General features: G+C 42.3%; 1 protein-coding gene across 1 annotated transcript in view; it reads left to right on the top strand.

Moving 5' to 3' along the window:
- CH25H (cholesterol 25-hydroxylase) overlaps window positions 1-22,745 on the top strand; it is a 219,663-nt gene that overhangs the window by 31,357 nt on the left and 165,561 nt on the right. Inside the window, exon 4 of the mRNA XM_072971583.1 lies at window positions 19,022-19,183. The gene's annotated coding sequence lies outside the window, so the exon portion shown is untranslated. The remainder of the gene's footprint in view (window positions 1-19,021; window positions 19,184-22,745) is intronic.

Below are 22,745 nucleotides of genomic sequence, written 5' to 3'. Positions count from 1 at the left end.
ATACCTTATTCTGCCATCTGTGCCCCTGCTCTGGCTGGTTCTTCAGCTTTGGCAAATTACTCCCTCCTTTTTCCCATTGAAACTCATCCTGTAAGCCCGTCAAATATTCAGCCTCTTCCATAAGGTCACCCCTGATAACCTTAGGCAGTATTTGCCTTCCCACCTGCTTCCCCCGCCTCATCATAAACACTACTCCTTGATGACAGCTTGCTTCTTAATACGGGGGGTCTTTGTTTTACAGCCACTTGCGGGTTGTTCAACCAAGTGGCCCCTTTGGAACTGTGGCTTGTCCTTTTCATGTCTCCCCTCCTTCCTGCCTCCCCCATCAACCTTGCTTTCACAAAGTTTCATAAGATTGATTTTCAGCCTGTCATGAAATGCAAAAGCTCTTCTAGACCATTGCATTAAAAGTTATACACAGAGAGTAAAGCCTAATTTACTTGAGCTCCCCTAAAATTTTAACCCTGAAATAATTTTCTTAGCAAATCCAGTTCACCTCTACTACGAACTGCAAAGCAACTCAAACTGTGAATTTTGAAGTTGTTCAATGCTGTATTTTTAGATGCTTGCATTGGTGTTTCCAATCCAGGTTGAAGCCGCCTTCCCTATAACTGGGCTATGAAGTTCATGCAGGGAAGGACCATGTCTGACATCTTCACCACTGAATCTCCAGTGACTTGTATAGAATGAGTGAATATAGCCACTTGAACTCCCATAGAAAGATTCTATTCTCAGATCAGTCTAATCCTGATTAATCCAATCCCAGCCTGCCTTCCTTGACACAGCGTGGCTGTTTATCACATATGCTTAGCCTCCTCAACCTGCTTTGAAATTTCTATTTCCCCTCTTCACCCTCTGTCATGGCACTCATCACATCCTGCCTTGTGCTGCAGTGATTTGTGTACATTTAGCATCTCTTCTTTAGATCTATCAACACCTCAAAGGCAGTATTTGTATTTCAGTGGACTGCTGTTCCCACTCTAGTCCTCAGTACCTAGCAAGTATGAAAGTATGTTTTCATGTGTTTCATTCACCAAATGAGCACCAATCGTGTGCCAGAGACTTTCAAGCATTGGGAGGTAGTTATGAGTAAACAAACATCCCAGTCCTCCAGGAACTTCCGTTATAGTGGGAGAGACAGATGATAACCAGGATGCACAGTATGTTTGAGATTTCTGGGTGCTTAGGGGAATCATAAAGCAAGGAAAGAGTAGAGGCCACGTTGGCCAGTATGGCAGTGGGGACTGTCACACAGTTTTATCTAGGGTGGCCAGGGAAGGCTTCACTAAGAAGGTGACATTTAAATAGTAGCCTAGAAGAAGTGAGTGGGTCATGGACCGAACTGGAGGGAATCCCAGGGATAGGGATTCCCAGGGGTAATGGCTTGAGATTCTCACATGCTTAGAGCTCATGAGGAACAGAAAAGCTAAAGTGGAGTGAGTGGCAGGGAGTTTCTAGGAGAGGAGGTCAGGGAGGCCCGATCGTGTAGATCCTGGCAGGCTATTGTGAGGACTCTAGACTTCATCCTCCCTTGGAGAGCCATGGGAGAAGTTTGTCTAGAGGAGTGGTGTGTTCTGACTCACATGCTTGCTCTGGCTGCTGTGAGGAGAAGAGACTACAGAGGCAAGTTTGGAACTGAGTAGAGAGTAGAAGTCAAAATGATCAGCTGAGAGTGAAGACAATGGGAGAGGGTCTGAAAGTCTGAGGAAAGAGGAAAGGGAATCAAATAACCATCGAAGAGAGTGGAGAAATAGATGAATTAGGGGAAAAATGACTGCCAAGCAACATTAAGTTCCCATTTGAGGTTAGAGGTCATGAATTTAAAGCATGGCCATCAGCGCAATTGTGTCTTCTTCTCCAGTCCAAGTATTTGTCTGGGAACAGGTGCAAAATAGGTGGAGATTTGGATTGAACAGAACTTGGGGCTCTGTGAAGCAACTACATCAAACTATAGAGACTGAGGAAGATGAGGGAGAAACCAAGGGGATGGTTATAATAACTGACCATGGCTTTTTGCCTGGGGAAGGAGGAGAGTGAAACTATGACTGGGTGAGGCTATTGAACAGTGGGAAGGATTGGATTATAGGTCTTGGTGGAGGTCAAATGACTGGTGGAGCTGGGGTTTTAGGAAGAGTTAGGTGCAAAAATAAACAGTGGGATGGTCAAAAAAAATTGGCATACTTGAAATTAGATTCTGGTGGGAAAGCAGTGATTGGTAATGATGATGTCTAGGTTATGACTATGGAAGTAAGTGACTAAGGTAGTGTGTGGGCAAGATTATTGAAGGACAGAAAGTCATGAAATTCAGAAATCAGAGAATTGAAGGATAATTTTTTTTTTTTTTTGGTGGAGATTTGGAGAGGATGACAGTGAGCCAGGAGCTAAAATCTTCACGGAAGGAGAAAGAGTGTCCCAGGGATCTTTAGGTAACCAACAACTACAGGATGGTATAATCTGATGACATGAGAATCAAAGGTAGGTGATTTTAGGGAGGAAGGGGAGAAGACGGTTTCAAGTAGCGTTAAAGAGCAAGGAAGGCGTCTACTCACCCATCTTCAGATCCAGGACACATGGTCGGGAGGGTGGCATTTAAGAGGGTTGTAGGGGAGGAAGTATTCTCAGGAGAGAGCCAGATTTTAAATGAAACTTAATTTAAGTACCATCAGTTACAGTGTGTCAATTTCTGGTGCACAGCACAATGTCCCTGTCATGTATATACATACATATGTTCGTTTTCATTTTTTTTTCATTAAAGGTTATTGCAAGATGAACATAGTTCCCTGTGATATACAGCAGAAACTTTTTAAAAAGCTATTTTTATGTGTAGTGGCTAACATTTGTAAATCTCAAACTCCCAAATTTACTCCCAAATTTATTTACCCCCTTTCCCCTGGTAACCATAAGATTGTTTACTATGTCTGCGAGTCTGTTTCTGTTGTGTAGATGAGTTCATAGTGTCCTTTCTCTCTCTCTTTTTTTTTTTTAGATTACACGTATGAGTTATATCGTACGATTTTTTTTCTTTCTCTTTCTGGCTGTACTTAGAATTACGATCTCTAGGTCCATCCATATTGCTGCAAATGGCATTATTTTATTCTTTTTTATGTGGTGAGAGCCAGGTTTCAGTTAGGACATGGAGGTGAATGGAATCCTCACCAAAAAAGAATGCGGATAAAGGAGATTTTGCTGATGATGGACGATAAGACCAGCAGGTGATTTTCATTTTGGTTTATAGGGGATAGAGAGGGGCAGGAGATGGGGTCAGAATAGGTGGTAGGTTTTTGAGAGCAGCATCTGGAAGACAAGAGTGTCTTTTGGATCATCCCTAAAATTCTTTTTGCAACAAACCATTTGGCCCTGTTTTGTTCAGTGTCTCCTGCCCTCTGTATACCAAGCTAGAACCTCAATCTTCATATTAATAACATAACCATAAGAAAAAGCATGAAGGATTCAAGATCCAGAAGTTCTATAATGAGTGGGGTTGGGGAGAGGAATTTATAGAGGTTGCATTCATGTTCCAAATGCAAGCCTTATTTACCACCATTTTCTCTGTAAAAATACACATAAAATAATGACAAGACATTAAAAATCTATGGAAAATGTCACTCCTCCAAAAAGTAAATCATGAACTTCAAACCAAGCTAAATAAAAATGGGTTTCTGACAAAGTTGTGTCTGAGTTATAAAAATGTCAGCTGAAGTTGGCCTGCCTCTACATCATCCCCTATTTGTTGTGAAATGTGACAAATGCTCCCAAAACATTTCCCCAAGAGCAGAGGCTAGGTTGTGAGCATGGATTACAGCCAGCTCCTGAAGACAGCAGAAAAGCACAATCTGGAGTGGCCAAGCCGGGCTCGCCCGTGGCCAGTCTTGCGCTGTCTCCTTACTTTGTCCCTGTGTGGTTGGAGCCTGGAGCAGACAAGACCAGCTTGTGTGTCCTTCCAGCTCCCTTTGCGTGCCCTCTCCTTTCTTCTTCCCACATACACATTCTCTCTGTGTGGGTGTCTCCCTAGGGTCCTTCCGTGGGCATTGGCTCCCAGAACAGTTCAGTTGGATCTAGGTTATCTGAACCAGGTTCTCCACCAGTGTCAACAGCACCCCCTGTTGAGGACTTTAGCTATGTCCTCAGCAGAAGCAAGTTGGGGAAGGCATCATGGAGCTGGGCAAGGGATCCCAATTCTACTCACTCTGAGCAAATTTCCCTGGGCTCTGATCTGAGGTTCCTTCTCTGAGATTTGAGATTCCCTTTCCTGACTGTTTGTTCAGAGTTGACTCTGCTGTCTCCTTGGCTCCTGCACCATCTTCCCCTCAACTCACCTTGGTGTGGATGTGTGGGTGTGTGGGTGTGTGGGTGTGCATGCTCTACCTGACCCAAAGCTTGAGGGTAAAGTGCTGACAGCTTTCCCCATGTCATCTTCATATTCCTTCCATCGGGGAAACACATGAGACAGGTAGCAATGTGAATGAAGCCTGAGCCAGGACCCTTCTGTACCTCACTGCGAACTGGCAGTGTCTTAGTCTTCAAGCTGCTATAACTAGATACCATGACTGCTGGCCTGTGAACAACAGAAACTGATCTGTCACAGTTCTGGAGGCTGGAAAGTCCAAGATCAAGGCACCAGCACGGCTGAGTGAGAGCCCTGCTCCTGGGTCACAGTCTGTGCCTTCTCGCTGTGTTCTCACGTGGCGGAAGGGGCCAGGGTTCTCCATGAGGTATTTTTATGAGAACGCTAATCCCATTCACGAGGGCGCATGAGCTAACAACCCCTCAAAGGCCCCGCCTCTTAATACCATCATCTTCAAAGGGTTAGGATTTCAACAAGTAAATTTGGAGGTGGGAATATAAACATTCAGATGATTGCAGGCAGCATTTAATCTAGAGTTTTCTGGAAAGATATTCTGTTTGTTCTTGGAGTAGATCTCAGATTTTGGTCAGAGACTAGTCTTCTTCCACATTCCTCACCCCGGAGAATCAAGCCTTCTTAGGGAGGTGAAAAAATGAGTTTGGAGAGTCATGACCATGGTGGTAAGTGACTCATTTTATGTGGCTTCTCAGAAGTGACTACTGTGACTACTGTTCAGTCAGAAAATTCATCTTGGCTATTCCAGGTGTTCATGGAAGATACAGTGAAGACCATGATAGGTTTATGAAAATGAGACCATTCTGAGTTGAAGAGCAAGGTTCTTCTCATCCTACTGCTTCTCAGTGAATAAAATCACAAGCCACACATCTCTCCCAGACTACAAGAGGAATTAGAATGAATTTAACAGAATCAGCAAAATTGAGTTCCTTTCTTTTAGCCCCATTTTTAAGGAAAGATGTGTACAGAAAGTAGTTCCAAATACATAGACTTATAAGAGGAGAATTTTGCCTCAGTCTTCATTGAATATTGTTGAAAACATTTGACTGAATGTTGTCCTTAGATTCCTAATGAGGTCTGCATTCCTGTGCCCCTTTTATTAATTTGCTTTTCTGGGTTGTATTACTGCAGAGCAGTCAACAACCCTGGAATGTATTCATCATGAATAAGGCACAGACCTCATTTCATGATAAACAACAAATGCACAATTTCATCACACTTGGCATTCCCCAGGCAAATGAAAAGATTTCATGACTTGTTGACATTCCTGTGACTTTTCTTTTTCCAGAAATTATTCCAGCTGGTTTCTGCATGAAAGTCAGGGGGTATATTGGCTGACTTTAAAGCTCTTGATTATTAGTTTTGAGAACTAGTAAAAATAGCTAATACTGATTCAGCACTCACTGTATGCTAGGGAGGTTGCCAAATACTTTAGTATAACATGTTATAATATTTAATCCTGACAGCTGTTGGGGAAGTTACTATTAATCTCATCTTTGTTTTGGAAGTGAGGAAAACTGAAGCTTGAGAATTTTACTCAGCCCACTCAGTGCCACATGGCCAGTAAAGGGCCAGCACCATGATTCAAATCCATATAGACTGCATTCCGGCCCACCTATCTATATTCTCTACTGCTGTTATGTGGTGTTATTTTCAACTGAGGCTACCTTTAATCCGAGGTTAATCTTCTAGTGCGAGATGAGTAGATTTGGGACAAAGTATTACTTACTATTAGGTCAAGCATAGAAAAAGAAATCTCATCTTTAACTTTCAAAGTTGCAACTGCTAGATTTCAACCCTTGCTGAGGAAAAACCACGCTCCAGCTAGTCATACATAATTGAGGGTCAGGAGGTCATAAAGTTCAAAGGTGAATAAGGCAGAGTACTTGTTGGATCATATATAATCTGCAAAAATCCTGGATCACTATGCTGTACACCTGAAACTAACACAGTCTTGTAAATCAATTGAAGTGATGTACAGTATTATTTAAGGTGCACACTGGAGAGTTGTATTGATGGTGGCAGCATGCAGTTATCCCAGTGAAAGATCTTGGACTCAGTTTCTTCTCAGTCTTCAAAATAGGCTTCAATTTTTAATATGACATGTGCTCTCAATAACAGAGAAAACTGGAGGTATCATGAAGGAAATGATCATCAGAAAAGAATTTAAGGAAACATATGTGACTAAAACTCACCAGCTTTTCGGAGAAAGCAATGGTGGAGTCACAGAGTTTACAAGGAAAGTTTAGCTCCCAAGGACTGTTCTGGGGTCAAAAAGTGTCCTAACTTGTGTGTATAATTAGAGAGGAATCTGATGTCATTTCTCTTACTGGTAAAGCACAAATGAAGTGACCTCTGCTGTCCTGTTCAGTTCATTTGGCTGCGTACTCAGTGATGGCCCTCCCGGAGCTTTGAGGGTGGTAAACTGAATTACATATAGGGCTGGGCTTTTTGTGCATGATAAATGAACCTCCGAACCTTCCTGTCACAGACATCAGTAATCCATCACAAAATTCCTTCATTCCCAGTCGGGAGCTGTCTGCCAGTTTCTGAACACGTGGTTCCTTGGTCTCAATGTCAGTTTCAGCCTCTGGCCTTTCAGAGTTGCTGTTTTTTGCTGTGCGTCCTGGCATGTGGACCACAGCCCTCTCTTACACTCTGTCTTTACCCTTTTGTCTAAGCATCTTCTGTTTTCTCGCATGGGAAGTTTGTGCTCCAAGCCAGGAATTGAATGGACCTCACATATTTTTTGGTCAGCATCAGTTTGGGTCAGCCCTGGCTTTGGCACTGTTTGGAGATGTGGCTCATCATGTATCTGTTTGGTTTTGTCTTACCTGCCTGTCAATATTGGTAAGCCTCTAGGGATGGCATGAGGCTTCCTGTTGCTTTGATTTTCCCCAAGTGTGTACCCAGCCTGGATCCCATCTTACAGGTGTTTGTGTTCCTCACAGTGACTGGCAGAGGGATTGCCACGTCTTCTTGTCTGGAGGTACCTCTGTGCAGGTCCTCAGCGGCTGCCCAATAAATGTTAGTTCCCTTCTAGTTCCCTGGATGGTACCCTCAGCACCTGGACTACCTTTCCTTGTTTGAGAGCCCATTCGATCACTGTTCCTTGGACACTCAGGGTTTGCTGCTGTGACACTCTCCCTCTACCCTGAATAGCTGTTTTGTATTTCCCGTCTGCAAGACCAGACTCCCACCTCCCAAGGTGGTGAGATATTCAATTCAAATACGTATTGAGTACTGCTGAGTATTAGGCTCTCAGCTGGACACCACATGCCAAAGACACTTTGCTTACAACTCAGAAATTTACAATCTGGTGGGTCAGTCAATTAATTGTCTAAATGGGTCTTGTCAGGAGATTGGGAACTAGGAATATGATGAAACTTGTGATGGAAACTATGACATTTAACATCTAGTGAAGATGCTACCTTTGGTGTGAAAATGAGGGAAAATAAGGAAAATAAGGCAAATGCATATTTGTCTATATATGTATAAAGAGACTCTGAAAAGAGTCACAAGAAAATAATAACAGTGATTAGCTGCAGTGGAGGGCAGTGGGTAGGAAATTGTGTGATGGGGGCAGATGTGGGCAGGAGATTTTACTGTTTTGATTATTAAGTATTTTTAAACCATACAAATGTAATATTGACTCAAAAATTAAATTGGAAAACAAAATGCAATGTGAAGAAAAGAAAACATTTCCAAAACTCACTATTCTTTTTTTTTTAATTTTATTTTATTGAGTTATAGTCAGTTCACAATGTTGTGTTAATTTCCAGTGTAGAGCACAATTTTTCAGTTATACATGAACATGCATATATTCATTGTCACATTCTTTGTCACCGTGAGCTACCACAAGATCTTGTATATATTTCCCTGTGCTATACAGTATAATCTTGTTTATCTGTTCTATATACCTGTCAGTATCTACAAATTTCAAACTCCCAGTCTGTCCCTTCCCACCCGCTTTCCCCCTGGCAACCACAAGTTTGTATTCTATATCTATGAGTCTGTTTCTGTTTTGTATTTATGTTCATTTGTCCTTTTCTTTTCTTCCTTCCCTCCTTCCCTCCTTCCTTCCTCCCTCCCTCCCTCCTTCCTTCCTCCCTCCCTCCCTCTCTTCTCTTTTCTTTTCTTTTTTCCTTTTCTCTTGTTTCTTCCTTCCTTCCTTCCTTCCTTTCTCTCTCCCTCTCTCTTTCTTTCTCTTTCTTTCTTTCTTTCTTTCTTTCTTTCTTTCTTTCTTTCTTTCTTTCTTTCTTTCTTTCTTTCTTTCTTTCTTTCTTTCTTTCAAGATTCCACATATGAGTGATCTCATATGGTATTTTTCTTTCTCTTTCTGGCTTACTCCACTTAGAATGACATTCTTCAGGAACATCCATGTTGCCAAATGGTGTTATGTTGTCATTTTTATGGCTGAATAGTATTCCATTGTATAAATATACCACCTCTTCTTTATCCAGTCATCTGTTGATGGACATTTGGGCTGTTTCCATGTCTTGGCTATTGTAAATAGTGCTTCTATGAACACTGGGGTGCAGGTGTCTTTTTGAAGTAGGTTTCCTTCTGGATACATGCCCAGGAGTGGGATTACTGGGTCATATGGTAAGTCTATTCCTAGTCTTTTGAGGAATCTCCATACTGTTTTCCACAGTGGCTGCACCAACCTGCATTCCCACCAGCAGTGTAGGAGGGTTCCCTTTTCTCCACAGCCTCTCCAGCATTTGTCATTTGTGGCCTTTTGAATGATGGCCATTCTGACTGGTGTGCGGTGATACCTCATCATAGTTTTGATTTGCATTTCTCTGATAATTAGTGATATTGAGCATTTTTTAATGTACCTATTGATCATTTGTATTTCTTCCTTGGAGAATTGCTTGTTTAGGTCTTCTGCCCATTTTTGGATTGGGCTGTTTGTTTTTTTCTTATTAAGTCGTATGAGCTGCTTATATATTCTGGAGATCAAGCCATTGTCAGTTTCATCTTTTGCAAAAATTTTCTCCCATTCTATAGGTTGTCGTTTTGTTTTGTTTATGGTTTCCTTTGCTGTGCAGAAGCTTGTAAGTTTAATTAGGTCCCAACTTTGTTTATTCTTGCTGTTATTTCTATTGCTTGGATAGACTGCCCTAGGAGAAGATTTTTGAGTTGTATGTGAGATAATGTTTTGCCTGTTTTCTTTTAGGAGATTTATTGTATCTTGTTTTATGTTTAAGTCTTTGATCCATTTTGAGTTTATTTTTGTGTATGGTGTTAGGGAGTGTTCTAGCTTCACTGATTTACATGCTCCTGTCCAGTTTTCGCAACACCATTTGCTGAAGAGACTGTCTTTATTCCATTGTATATTCTTGCCTCCTTTGTTGAAGATTAGTTGACCAAAAGCTTGTGGGTTCATTTCTGGGCTGTCTATTCTGTTCCATTGGTCCATATATTTGTTTTTGTACCAACACCATGCTGTTTTGATTATGGTAGCTCTGTAGTATTATCTGAAGTCTGGGAGGGTCATTTCTCCAGCCTCTTTCTTTTTCTTCAGTAATGTTTTGGCAATTCTAGATCTTTCGTGATTCCATATAAATTTTATTATGATTTGTTCTAGTTCTGTGAAATGTGTCCTGGGTAATTTGATAGGGATTGCATTAAATCTGTAGATTGCCCTGGGCAGTATGGCCATTTTAACAATATTGATTCTTCCAATCCAGGAGCATGGGATATCTTTCCAGTTTTTAAAGTCTTCTTTAATTTCCCTAACCAATGTTTTATAGTTCCCCATGTATAAGTCTTTCAACTCCTCAGTTAGATTTATTCCTAGGTATTTTATTACTTTGGGTGCTATTTTAGAGGAGATTCAAAACTCACCATTCTAATGCAAACAATGATAACTCTTCATTATATTTCCTTTTTCTCTCTCTCTCCCTCTGTCCTTTTTTTTTTTTAAACTAGTAATGGGATTTTTAACACAAATTCCCTTAAAATAAACTTTGAATGGAGAGTAATGGGTAAGTCAGAAGATATTTTTCCTATATTGATGTTGGATCTATGGATATTTTATTATGATAGAATCTCAGGATTAGAAGATACCTTTGGGGCATGCCACTCAATACCTACCCAGTTTTCTATGTAATTTTTAAAAAGTCTTTACCACTTTCCACTTAGGATTTCATCTAGCCTCTTAAATTCCTATTAGTAAAACTAGAATAAATTCATTTTTTCTTAACCACCCAGTCAACTATATTCTCAGTGTTATTAGCCAGGATGTTTCATCTATTTATTTTAAGCAGAAGTCAAGATCTATAGTGTGCCCAAGGCTAAGTGTATATCTCTGCATTTATAATTTTGATAAATCATGCCAATTGCTTTCCATAGTGGTGTATGAACTAGCATTTCCACAGGCCATGTATGTAAATACCTGTTTTCCAAACAAACTCATAGAAAAAGAGAAAAGATCTGTGGTTACCAGAGGCAGGCTGGGGTGGGTGGTGGGTTGGGAGAGGGGGAATTGGATGAAGGTGGTCAAAAGGTTCATACTTCCAGTTATAGGATAAATAAGTACTAAGGATGTAGTGTACAACATGATAAATACAATTAACACTGCTCTACATTATATATGAAAGGTGTTAAAAGTAAATCCTAAGAGTTCTCATCACAAGGAAAACAATCTTTTTCTTTTATTTTGTACCTATGTGAGATGACACATGTTCAGTAAACTTATTGTGGTAATTATTTTATCATGTATATAAGTCAGATCATTATCCTGGAAGACAAAGTTGTGATGTAGGAATGAATCATGATGCATGTACACACACACTCCACTCCTGCTTCTACTTTTTGACTCCCACGCAGTACCCCACCTCAGTGGGCACTTTCTTGCTGTGGCAACCACCCCCTGCCTTTCATCACTGCGCAGATGATGTTGATACTGGAAACAAACAGATCCTGGCTTTGCCTTGTACAAAATGTGTGACCTTAGGCAAGTTATTGGACCCCTCTGAACACCAGTAATACCGAGATGGATCTGAGCATTAAGGAAACAGTGTGTGTAAACAGTCTGGTGGTTAGGTGCCACTCCAATGTTTAATTTCATGTAGAGTATAGCAGTTGGCAGTGGGAGACTAGGGTCCTAAGGCACCAATTGCATTTATGTTAAACTACCAGTGGATGGGGCGGACTAGTAGAAAGATCGTTCATAGAGGAATAGGATGTCCCAGGCTCTGTAATTCAGGCACATGATAGGTGTATAGCTCTTGTGCTCTAGTGATCTGTCTGAGAAGTACATGTCCTGGGTCACTGCTGCCCCTTTGTATCAGGAAACATACATGATACAGACCTGAACCAAACCCACAATCTGGAGCCAAATGTACTCAAAGTATGGCCTAAAGGAGAGCTGCCCAGCCAAGCCCTGTTTAAATCGGCCCTTCTCGAGATGACCTGCAGATTCACATGCATAAGAGTAAGTATTCATTGTTTTAAGCCCATATGTTTTGGAGTGGTTTGTAACTCACAATTCTTATAGGAAACCTTCCGTGAATTAAGCTGAGTCCATAAAGGACATGACCCTTTGGAGAGTCAGAACTGAACTCTGCCCTCACTTCCTCAATTCTAGGAAAATTTAGAAAAGGCTATTGTGGGAGGAGTAGGAAAAGAACAAAGCAGAAATCCCCGAGAACTGGTGGTTGCAGACTGGCTGGCACATGGGTTTCCATTTTGGGCTTATATAACTTACATGTGCCTGGGCACTTTGGGTGAGCAATTTGATTTGAGGTTATCATCAGCTGGTAGCAGTGGAAATGAGTTTGTAAGGATTCTCTGAAGAAGGCTATATTCAACTTTAAGCCCTTGGAAACCGTCACAATTAATGATCTGAAGAGCAATGACTAGCCTGCAGGTAAATTTAACATGAACACATGAAAACAAGGCTACTTGGCTAACAAGCAACAGAAACACACACAGCAGAACAAGACTGCGGTGCTGACTGGTGCCTGCTGAAGCCCAGTGGCCCCAAACTTCCAGCCCTGAGGTGTCTGCCTGCTCTTCTTTAGAAGACAGAGTCCTGACAGGTGTTTGCCTTAGGAGAGTTAGCAGCCCTGGGAAATGACTTAGCCTCACCGTAGCTCAGGCTGACTTGTCGCAGCCCATGCATGTCTCCTCCTCATCAGAATCACAAATTGCACTGCCTTGCTTGTGTCAGCTTGTGTTTCCATCTTACTAGAGTCGTAAATCCATCGTCCTCCCGTATCCCAAAGCCCCTTACCTCACTTACAGCCAATCAGAGGGCTGTCCCCCATTCCTTTGTGTGCACAGCCTCTTCCCCAATAAAAGATCCTGCACATTCACACTCGGTGGACACTCGGGCACCTCTTGCCTGTGTGACCCGCTGCTGCCTGAAGCAGCTTAACTATTTAATTTTTCCTTTGTTCTTAAAACTTCTCCCTGCCTTTGGTAAATTCTTTTACCGACCGAAGTCACCAGCCAGCTGCCAAGGGCCCCTCTTCCCCTTTCTGCTTTGCTCTCTCTCACTTTTCTGCCACGTCCTAGCGTTCGGGACTTCCCCTAAGTCTTGCTGAGGATGAGAAACTCTGGCTGCGCTACTCTCTGTGGGCTCTGAAACTCAGTCTGACCAAGGACAGTGACCTCCTGGCTCACCCCACAGTGGTGAACGCACACAGGGAACATCTTTTCTTTTCACTACCTCTATCCCCTTACTCTTTGCCACTACATACCCTGCCCCTGGGTCAGAGGGGACTTTGCGTCTTGTCAGAGAAGGCACACGGAAGGACTGGTCATCCGTTGCCTTGAGACACCCAGCAGACCCTTCCTCCTGGTTGGCCCCAGACACGCAAGAGGCCAAAAGTGGCACAAGGGCCAAAACTGGCTCAAGGGCCAAAATCGGCACCAAAGCTAGCAGCGCAGAGGCTGAGAAACAGAACAGTGCAAGGGCTGAAGGGAGCCAGCCCACCAGCACCAAAGCTTTTAGGGAGCCAGTGCCAAGGCTAAACCGGCATAAGGGCTGAGCAGTTTAGAAAGAGGGAAAAGGCGGGGAACTTACCCACTGGCGGTTTATATCTGGCGTGGCAGTTGGAGACAGGAGACTAAGCTGATGTCTCCGGAGCATCCCGGTCACAGAGGCAGAGTGCTCGTTTTGGCCCACAAGCTGGTTTTGGCCCACAGGCTGGTTGGCTTCTTTTTCTTGAGGGATGCTCAAAGGAAGAGGATGCCAGAAATTTTGTCTCTCTTTCTGGGGTAGACCACCCCAGAGTAGAGTCTGCACTGTTAGCCTCTCTCTCTCTCTCTCTCTCTCTGGGAGACACCCCAGAAGTAGAGTCTGAGCTGGTTTCCTTCTCTCTTTGATATGTTCCTTAATCACTATGGGAAATGCCTCTTCTGTTACCAGGACTCACCTTTGGGTTGCATTTTAAAATACTGAGATAAGTTCAATCTCCAGCCTTTATAGAGACAGTGGCTTGTCTTTTTCTGTAACACTGCCTGGCCATAATACCAGCTCCCAGATCAGGAGACTTGGCCCCTTAATGAGATTCTATAAAACCTTCTATCAGCTCGATCTCTTCTGCCACAACTGAAAAAAATGGTCCAAGATCCCATATGTCCAAGCCTTTATAGCTTTCTCAAACTGAGATCTGGTTGTGTTTAAAAAAAAAAACAAAACATAAAACTGTCTGCTTAGGACTCCTCGTCATATTGGTCAGTCTGTGACGGACATACATGCGTGTATTTTGTATTTTGTGTTCTGTCTTGTGATTTGTGATCATCATTCTCTTTTGCAAAATGAAAATTCTGGTTCCGTTCCACCATGGAGCCCTCTTCAGTAAATTCTGTCTGGCGGGGGAGATTTTAGTTATGAGCCTATGACTGAAAAAAAATGGTATTATAACACTGTCTGGCTACAATATTCTTTAGACTCCAGAAAACTTGGTTTAGGGAGACTCCTTTAAAAATTCAAAAACTGGTTCTTTTTGCATATGTGGTTAGAAAAAACTAGCTTGATACCTTTTCAAAATCCTGACCCTGAGAGAAAAAAAACATTGCTAGGAGAAAGCCTGCAGTTAACCCTTATCATGTCCTTGATATATAAACACAGCCTGCTGTGCCTAAGACTGCAGCTTGCGGGTAATTAGCAGAACTTCAAACCAAAGGTTAAAGGCTTTTGAAAAACTCAAGGAGAAAAACTATGAGATCTCTGTGTCTATCTGGATGTAATGTCTGTGTACACATATGAGATGTCTCTACCTCTTGTTATCAATTGTAATTCTAGTTATTATCTTAAAATGTTGTTTCATAGCAGTAACAAAGTTTCTTGTCAGTTACTTCGTAAACAGAGTTTTAACTGTGTCTGCTATTTGTCATTCATAAATAGTTATGGTTTTACTGTGATGCCTTTAAAAATGCTTTCTCTTTAGGCATAAAACTGTTAACAAAAAGGATTAGAACCATAGGACTGAGTAAACTGACAAATACGGTTGCAATTTTTGGTTTTGTCTAAAATATTACTGGCTTTTAATATGTTTTTTCCAGATAAAAAGAAACATTGTCCCTTAAGCTAATTATGATTTGTAACAATTGGGTGAATTATACCTTTGTAAGCAAAATTGAAACATTTATCTTTTTCTATCTGAGCCCTCCAAAGATTGGAAACTTAGGTTCCCAGCAGCTTTATAATTCACCTAAATCTATAATATGTGGCTTTCCTGGCCTTGAGATGCCTTTTGGGAGTTCAGTCTGAGACTCTTTCAAAAAAAAAAAATTCCAACAGCCAATCTAAAAGAGCCTATATGATCAATTATAGTTTGATTATATTCGATAAAAATGAGGGTAATTATAGACAGGAAAAGATTATGTTTCAGTGGATATTCAATTCTATTATTGTTAATTGAGGTCTGTATTTACTAAAACTCACTTCCCAGACCATTCCTCACTGTTATGCTATATTGTTTTAAAGTTTAATTGAAGCATTAAAAGGACACTCTAGGTTTGTTTCTGCAGATGCCCCCTGAACTTAACCAGGAGAAACAACGTAATTTAAGGACTATCTTCAACCTCAATGAACGGATCCCATATCAGATACTCTTAACTAACTCATAAACAGTAAAACTCAAGGAAATTAATTCTTGGATTAATTTCCACCCAAAAGGGGCCCCTGCCCTGGACTGGCCTATAGAGATGACTGCTGCACCTTAAAACCATGCTCAAGTGAAAAAGGAGCTACCAGACCAAGATGAGAGAAGCCAATGTCTGAGGTAGACAGCTGACCCAAGACACAGGCCTAGGCCTGTGGACCAGTGACTTTGATAATTGCTCATACCTTTGCTTAGAAACAAAATGCATCTCACAAGTATGTAGAGCTAAAGTCTTATATTACTAAAGGTGTGACTGAGACTCTGGTAAGATGATGACTGGATAACTTAGAGCAGATATCCAGATACATAGTTCTACAGGAGACTGAGGATTATAACTGTGCAGCTATAGACATGGGAAGAAGCAACAAGAGGGAGTTTTCCTGGGCCATGACAGACTAGTGAGACAGGTGGTCCAGAGACTTTTTACCGCTGTTACTGAGGCCTAGTTCTGTAATAGCACACTGAGTGGCCTGTTGACAGAATCCTCGCCTGACCTAAGAATGAGCATTTTTAGTACCATGGGACAAAATGGTCATAAAATGCCTCCCAAGCCATGGTCAAATTTATGCTCATGGGGAGCCCTGCCAATTTTTGCACTTGCCATCTGCCACTGCAGTCACTAACCTCCAACACACCCTAAAAGGAGCACCCTAAAAGGTGGAGATGAGAAACGAGACACTCTGTGCTCTGGGAAAACTGACAAAACAGACCTTCAGATAGATATTTTCAGGAAAAGATTTTATAAGCCCCAATTCTCGCATCTCCTCTTATCTAGAAAAGCACTAAAATAAGATGAGACCTCTGCCCATACATCAAAGACTTGACATTGACAATCTGTCAGAGGGGAATGCAGTGCCATTCAGTGCCTGCTGAGGCCCGGGGCGGCCCCAAACTTCCAGCCCTGAGGCATCTGCCTGCTCCTCTTCTGAAGATAAACTCCTGACGGCTGTTTGCCTTAGGAGAATTAGCAGCCCTGGGAAATGACTGGCCTCACCACAGCTCAGGCTGGCTTGTCTCAGCCCTTGTCTCCTCCTTATCAGAGTCATAAATTCCACTACCTTGCTTGTATCAGCCCAGGTCTCCATCTTACTGGAGTCATAAATCCACTGTCCTCCTGTATCCCAAAGCCCCTTACCTCACTTATGGCCAATGAGAAGACTGTTCCTCCATCCCTTTGTGTGCGCAGCCCCTTCCTCAATAAAAGACCCTGCACGTTCACACTCAGGGCTCACACAGGCACCTCTTTGTCTGTGTGGCCTGCTGTTGCCTGTAGCAGCTTACTTATAAACTTTCCTTTGTTCTTAAACTTTTCCTTGCCTTTGCTAAATTCTTTTACCAACCTGCATCACTGGCCCCACTGTGTGTCCCCCAACAAAGACTCATTGGCTTCAAATATTGAAATTATTAGACCAGAGACAGACAAATAAAGCAACTGGGCCCTAGTCTGTGGTGAGGAATGCATCTGATAAGGACCCTTATGCAGAGTTGTTATAAGTATAGAGTGATGATAAAAACTTGAACACCATAAAGCATATAGAAGCCACGTAACAACACTTGATTTTGTCCTCATTCTGGGATCTAGGTCTATCTTGCTTTTCCTTGCGCTTACAGTGAAGGCCATGACTTGGCAAGCCTGTGGATTTCTTGGGCAAACATTTTCTCATTATGCAAGAAGAGACTGAAACTGGATATGATATCCCAAACTGTATTATATGAAACAGCAGATGTCTATTCAACAGCTTATTCACAAACACTTAATGAGTGCCAAACTTGTGTCAGTCTTCAGATCAGGAAACCAGGGTTCAAGCTAATAAAAGGCTAGACTTCAATTTTAACCCAAGTCCAAGGGAGCCCAAAGCTCGCGACATTAGTGACATCATACTGCACCACCCCTGCCTCTGTGGCGTGAAAGACTCTATGATGGCCTCAATCATCAGTGGTGAGAGGAGGTGTACTCTAATCAAGTGGACTGCAAGGTTGAGAAATGCTACTCTGGTTTGTGAAGTTCAAGGAGAGAGAAGGATATGAGCCCTGGGATTTAAAAAATCACAGTTAATCAATCTCCTTTGGAATCAACCACCAGCAACCCTTCAGCAACCCATCAATCATCATTTGTCTTTGAACCCTGAGAGAGAATGGGTGGGGAGAGGGGGTTTTGAAAAACACAGGAACTGGGTACTTCTAGGGGGTAGGGTGGATTCCTGAAGCCATTTAGTCTCATCCGTTTCCTTTATCTTCTTACCCCAGCTGGGCTTGTGCTCTGCCGTGACTTTCTTTCCAAAGATGCCTACATCCACGCCGTGGCCATTCTTGCAGATTTCTGCAGAGAGGCAGCAGGCAGTGACTGTCCTAGGAGGATGGAGGGGGCAAGACAAGAGCAGAACTTACTCTGCTTTTCTCCAACCGATCTCACACTGCCAGCCACCCTCCGCTGGACGCTGTAGCCATCACTCAGCGCTCTGGCCAACACACACACACACACACACACACACACACGCACACGCACACGGACACACCCACATCCTAATTCAAAACAGTCTTTTCTCTCCCTAGGATTTTCTTCTCTCCTGCTCTGCTCCTCCCTCTTTTTTCTCCTCTTCTGCCTCCTTTATTCCTCCTCCACTTCTCTCCCCTCAGTCCCTCTTCCTCCTTCTCCTCTTTCTTCATCTCCTCTTCCTCTTAGCCTCCTTTATTCTCCTTAATTCCTATAGTCTGTATATCCTTTTATAGCCTCTTTCGGTCTGATTTTGCTGAGAGAGCCAGCATCTCTGCTGGTATCCTGGTTATTATAATGACAGCAGTAAGTAGGCTGGCTATTTTGAGTGTTGTTTATTTTGGTGAATATCATGCAGTCAATCCCTTGAATGTCAGGAGCTTTTTGAGCTGAGTCTCTACAAACAGTAAAAACGTAACTTTTGTTCTGTCTTTCTAATTTCACTTGTTTCATTTTTTTTTTCTCAGTAAGTTTTGGAGACTTTGTTTGGAACTATTGCTGAGAAATATAAAACAGTAACTTAACCAAAAGCTTTGGCTGCTTAACGGGTTGTAAGAGTTAATTTTATGTTAACTTGGTCAGTTATTTGGTCAAACATAACTTATCTAGCTGTTGCTGTCAAGGTGCTTTGTAGATGAGATTATCATGATCAGTTGATTCTGAGTAAAGGCCATTTCCCTCCATGATATGGTGGGCCTCCCCCAATCAGTTGAAGGCCTAAAGAGCAGATTTCTTGGAGAAGGAATTCTGCCTCACAACTGTAACATAGGGTGAAATCCTGCCTGAGTTTCAAGCCAGCCAGCTTGTTCTGCAGATTTAAAACTTGGCCATGTCCACAGTCACATGAGCCACTCCTTAAAATAAAGTTCTCTCTGTAAGTACACACATGTGGGTATCTCCTGCTTTTCGAAAGTTTACTTTATGCCACTTTGCTTTTACAAAAGACCTACATTAGTACTTGTTTTCCCTAAAAAAATCTGAATAAGATTTTTGCTTTTTAGAAAAAGCAAAAAGTGAAAATGCTCAGCGTTTGTTTTGCAGGGAACGAAGAAGCAGTGAGCATCTCGGGCAGCAGAGGGGCACTGCCAAGCTCCTTCCTCAGAAACTACACTCAGCATCTCAGCATCCAGTCACCACAGCTTTGAACTGTGTCTGTGAGCATCTGTGCTTTATCTCAATTTATTTTGTGCATCTGCCAGCAAGGTATGTCCTCAGGTAATTGCTTCATCTCTTTATGTCATTTTGACTTACAAAATGTTTCACAGGAATGCTGTACTTTCGGATAGCAGAGGAAACCTATATCCTATTGGTTCTGTTTCTCTGGAGAACCCCTGACTGATACAGAGGTCATACCGTATCTTTTCTTGAAAGTAAAAAGAGGCTTTTATTTTTTTTTTTAATTTTTTTGCAGTGTAGATGTTTCATCCGTTTGTTTACTGTTCCCACTTTAAATCAAAGCTGGTTAGATAAGTTTCCAGGTGTCAGTTTACCAGGGGTGAGAAGAAGCAGGTGGTAGCTGATGCTTGATGAAACCTGCCCCGTTCAATAGAGGTACAATGGAATAGCTTCTTTTGGAGCAGAACTCAAAGCCAAATTTGCCCAAGGTATATGGACACTTAGATGAGAAATAGTGAGATAATCAAATGTTTTTCCCAGAAACATGTATTATTTTTGGCCAAAGGGCACATCTCTTGAAGCATAGCCAGCACCCTTGAAGCTCTGCACATCTTTAGCTGTGCTCATTAATTCATACATACTTGCAACATTTATTGAATAGTGCAGCGACTCTCCGTCCTGTTCACCACTGTGTCACCTGCACATAACACAGTGCCTGGCAGGTGGCAGACATTCACTGAGTAGTCGTTGAATGAATGACATACATTGTACATTGCCTACTTATGTGTTAGTTGAATAAATAAGCAGACCAGAATATCTGTAGACAGTATTAGCTTCTTAATTTGCTCCAAGTCACCTTCTGCCATAGGTATTCACAATGACCTGCCTTGGTCCTTGCTCCCACACTGGAAAGCCTTCAAGTGGAAGGCACTGGGGTCTTATCTGCTGACTAATCGTGACTCCAGGTGTGGGTCCAGGTTTGGAAGGTGGGGTTGAGGAAGGTTTAACTGGGCAGGTTGTTCCTGGGCATGCCCTGCCCTTGGATTTCTGTGCCTGTGAGGGGGCCCTTGCAGTCCCCTTGGTTAGGGTATACTTCCTCTCCTTCCCACTAATGATTGCGCCCGTGGTGGATTCTTCCACACCACAGAGGCCGGGGTGCTACAGTACAGTGTCATGAGCTTTGGGCTCCACTGGACTTGGGTTCAAATTGGCCTCCTGCCTTTTATTAGTTTCCCTAGCTGAGTGTCTTGAGGCTCTAATTCAGCCCAATCAGGAGTCAGTACAGGTTCTTTTCACACATGCAGTGATAAAGCATCCTTTCTCCAGTGACATCAGCCTGCTAAGACTCTTTCCAAAGGTCGATTGCTGTTAACACATTTGGACTCCTGTGCTTAATTTGAGGGTTGCGTAGGAGAAAGCCTTTGAGTTGAGAGAGTTTTGCTTGAATCTCTGGCCATGGTAATCTACCTCCCTCTTTCTCTCACCCCCCTGCAGACTCATTCTCACAGTGATCATCCTGTCTAACAGAGAAGCAGATGTATTGTTATTCTTATTCTTGGGTGATTAATACAGCTACTGCAGTTAGGTACAAGGTATTTGCAGATGAAGAAATCCTCAACCAAAGCTGCAGTACCACAGTTAGCTGGGCTGTAAGCCCATGCGTGCCTGGTGGGGCTGTACCAGAACCTCAGGGAGAATGAGCCCCTGTTTATAAGCCCTGGGGAATCCAGTCCAGTATTTGATGTCTGTGCATTAAGAGATGTCTGAAGAGAGGGCACCCTGTGTTCCTTGCAGTCAACCACCAACAGAAGCTGTTGTTTCTCCCTCATCCTCCACCCTACCCCCTGCAGGAGCTTCCTGTAGACTCATCCCCTAGGACCATGTCTAACGTACTTATTTTCTCCAGTCTCTTCTTGAACGAAGTCATCTTTTCTCTCATGTCATAGCTTAGGGCTACAAAATACCACACATTCATCACCTTCCCTGGAAAAGAGGGAAAAGAGCTCTCTGTGAGGCAGGAGTGTACAATCTGGCTTTTCATGACTGGACTCTGATGGGTCATCAGTGTCCTGGGAAATTTTAACCAGATTTAACATCTGTTAGGCTCTGAAAGAAGATGCTTGGTATATTAAGGTTGCTTGGGGAGGCAAATGACTGTCTACGAAGAAATCCTCCAGGATAAAATTGGATCCCAAGCTCCATGAGAACAGGATTTCTGTCTTGTTCATCACTCTTCTCAGAACCTGGTATGATACTGGAAAGATGGGCTCAATATTTGGCAAATCAAAGTGAATCACCATCGCAGAGCATCCAATATTCAGCCCAGGCTCTGAGCTTAACACTGTAAACCCAAATTATTAGCTTTACTGACAACCCCCATAGATTAAGTAGCCCACTGTTTATCTAACAAGGAGGGACATCCCTTGCCAAGAATGCAGTTTCTAGTATTTCAGTATTTAGGGAGATGACCTAGGTGCTGGGTGCTTGCTTGCCTAATTCTGGGCCACCTTAGCCACATTGACCCTAATGATCCTCCTTGTCTCATTTGTGCTTCTCCAGACCACACTTCTCTAAATATTCCACCCCATCAGAGTTGCTACATTCTTGCCCTGCTTGAACTGTTATCCCTCCTTCATCTAGATAGCCATTCCCACTGAACTTCTTATTTTTATGGACTTAGAATATTTTTTTCCTGTTTATCTTAAAAGTGAAGTTCATTTTCAAAGGGCAACTTAATTCTCCTTATTCTCTAGTTCCGGGGGAGGCGGGATGGGATTGTTGCATTCATATATCTCCAAAATCACCCTGAAGAAACTAACAATATTCTTCATTTTTCACGTTAGGCAGAGACCTTTCCTTTTATGGTGTGTTTCTCAGCTCTATAATAGCAGTAACATTTGACATTTGCTTACTCATCATTATGTTTACTCTCAGAATTTTTTTGCAGGATTTCAAGTCTTGCATCTCGGTGTCTTTCTTACTTAGAAGAAAGCATTTCTCAGAAATAAGAGACTCACGTCTGAGGACGGGACATGCTGCTCTCTCCTCTAAGTCATCCTGGCTGTGTTATGTAGAACAGCCTGAAGACATTTGGGCCGTTTGGGGAAAATGAAAGAGACCATTTCATCTACTTGAGTCATTCAGGCACAGATTTCATTTCACTTTTCCCATAAATTTATGTTCAAGCTAAGGTGCCAAATTTCATAGAGTGAAGCTTGGCTAAGGGTTCATGTTACATACACATTAGTGTAATCCATATCAAAAGTACAATTTTCAACTTAAATTCAGAAAATAAGAATGCTAAGTTTTTTGTATATAAATGGAGGACTAGAAAGGAACCTTAGAAGCATCTTATCCTGACATGCAGATTCGAGTTGAGTGTGGGGTAAGACTCTTCGACCTGGGTATGATGTTTATCTTTATACACTTGAGTTGTTGGAGCCAAGTGTGGGAGCTTACACTTACTCTTTTATATTATACCCCTTAAATCTCACCTTTTCCTCTGGTGGACGACGATCTTTTTGGATTCTACTTAACTTGACTTTTGTCTCGTGTACGTTTTGATAGGCAGGTTCTCTCTGACTGCACATGTCATTGGAGAAGAAGCAGAAAACAGGAGAGCACGGAAGACAGGTTCCAGTGATAGGTC

The sequence above is a fragment of the Vicugna pacos genome, chromosome 11, assembly GCF_048564905.1.
Source record: "Vicugna pacos chromosome 11, VicPac4, whole genome shotgun sequence".
In the NCBI taxonomy this organism is placed as follows: domain Eukaryota; kingdom Metazoa; phylum Chordata; class Mammalia; order Artiodactyla; family Camelidae; genus Vicugna; species Vicugna pacos.
Note: the sequence above shows the minus strand (reverse complement) of the source record. Positions and strands in the feature narration are given on the sequence as shown.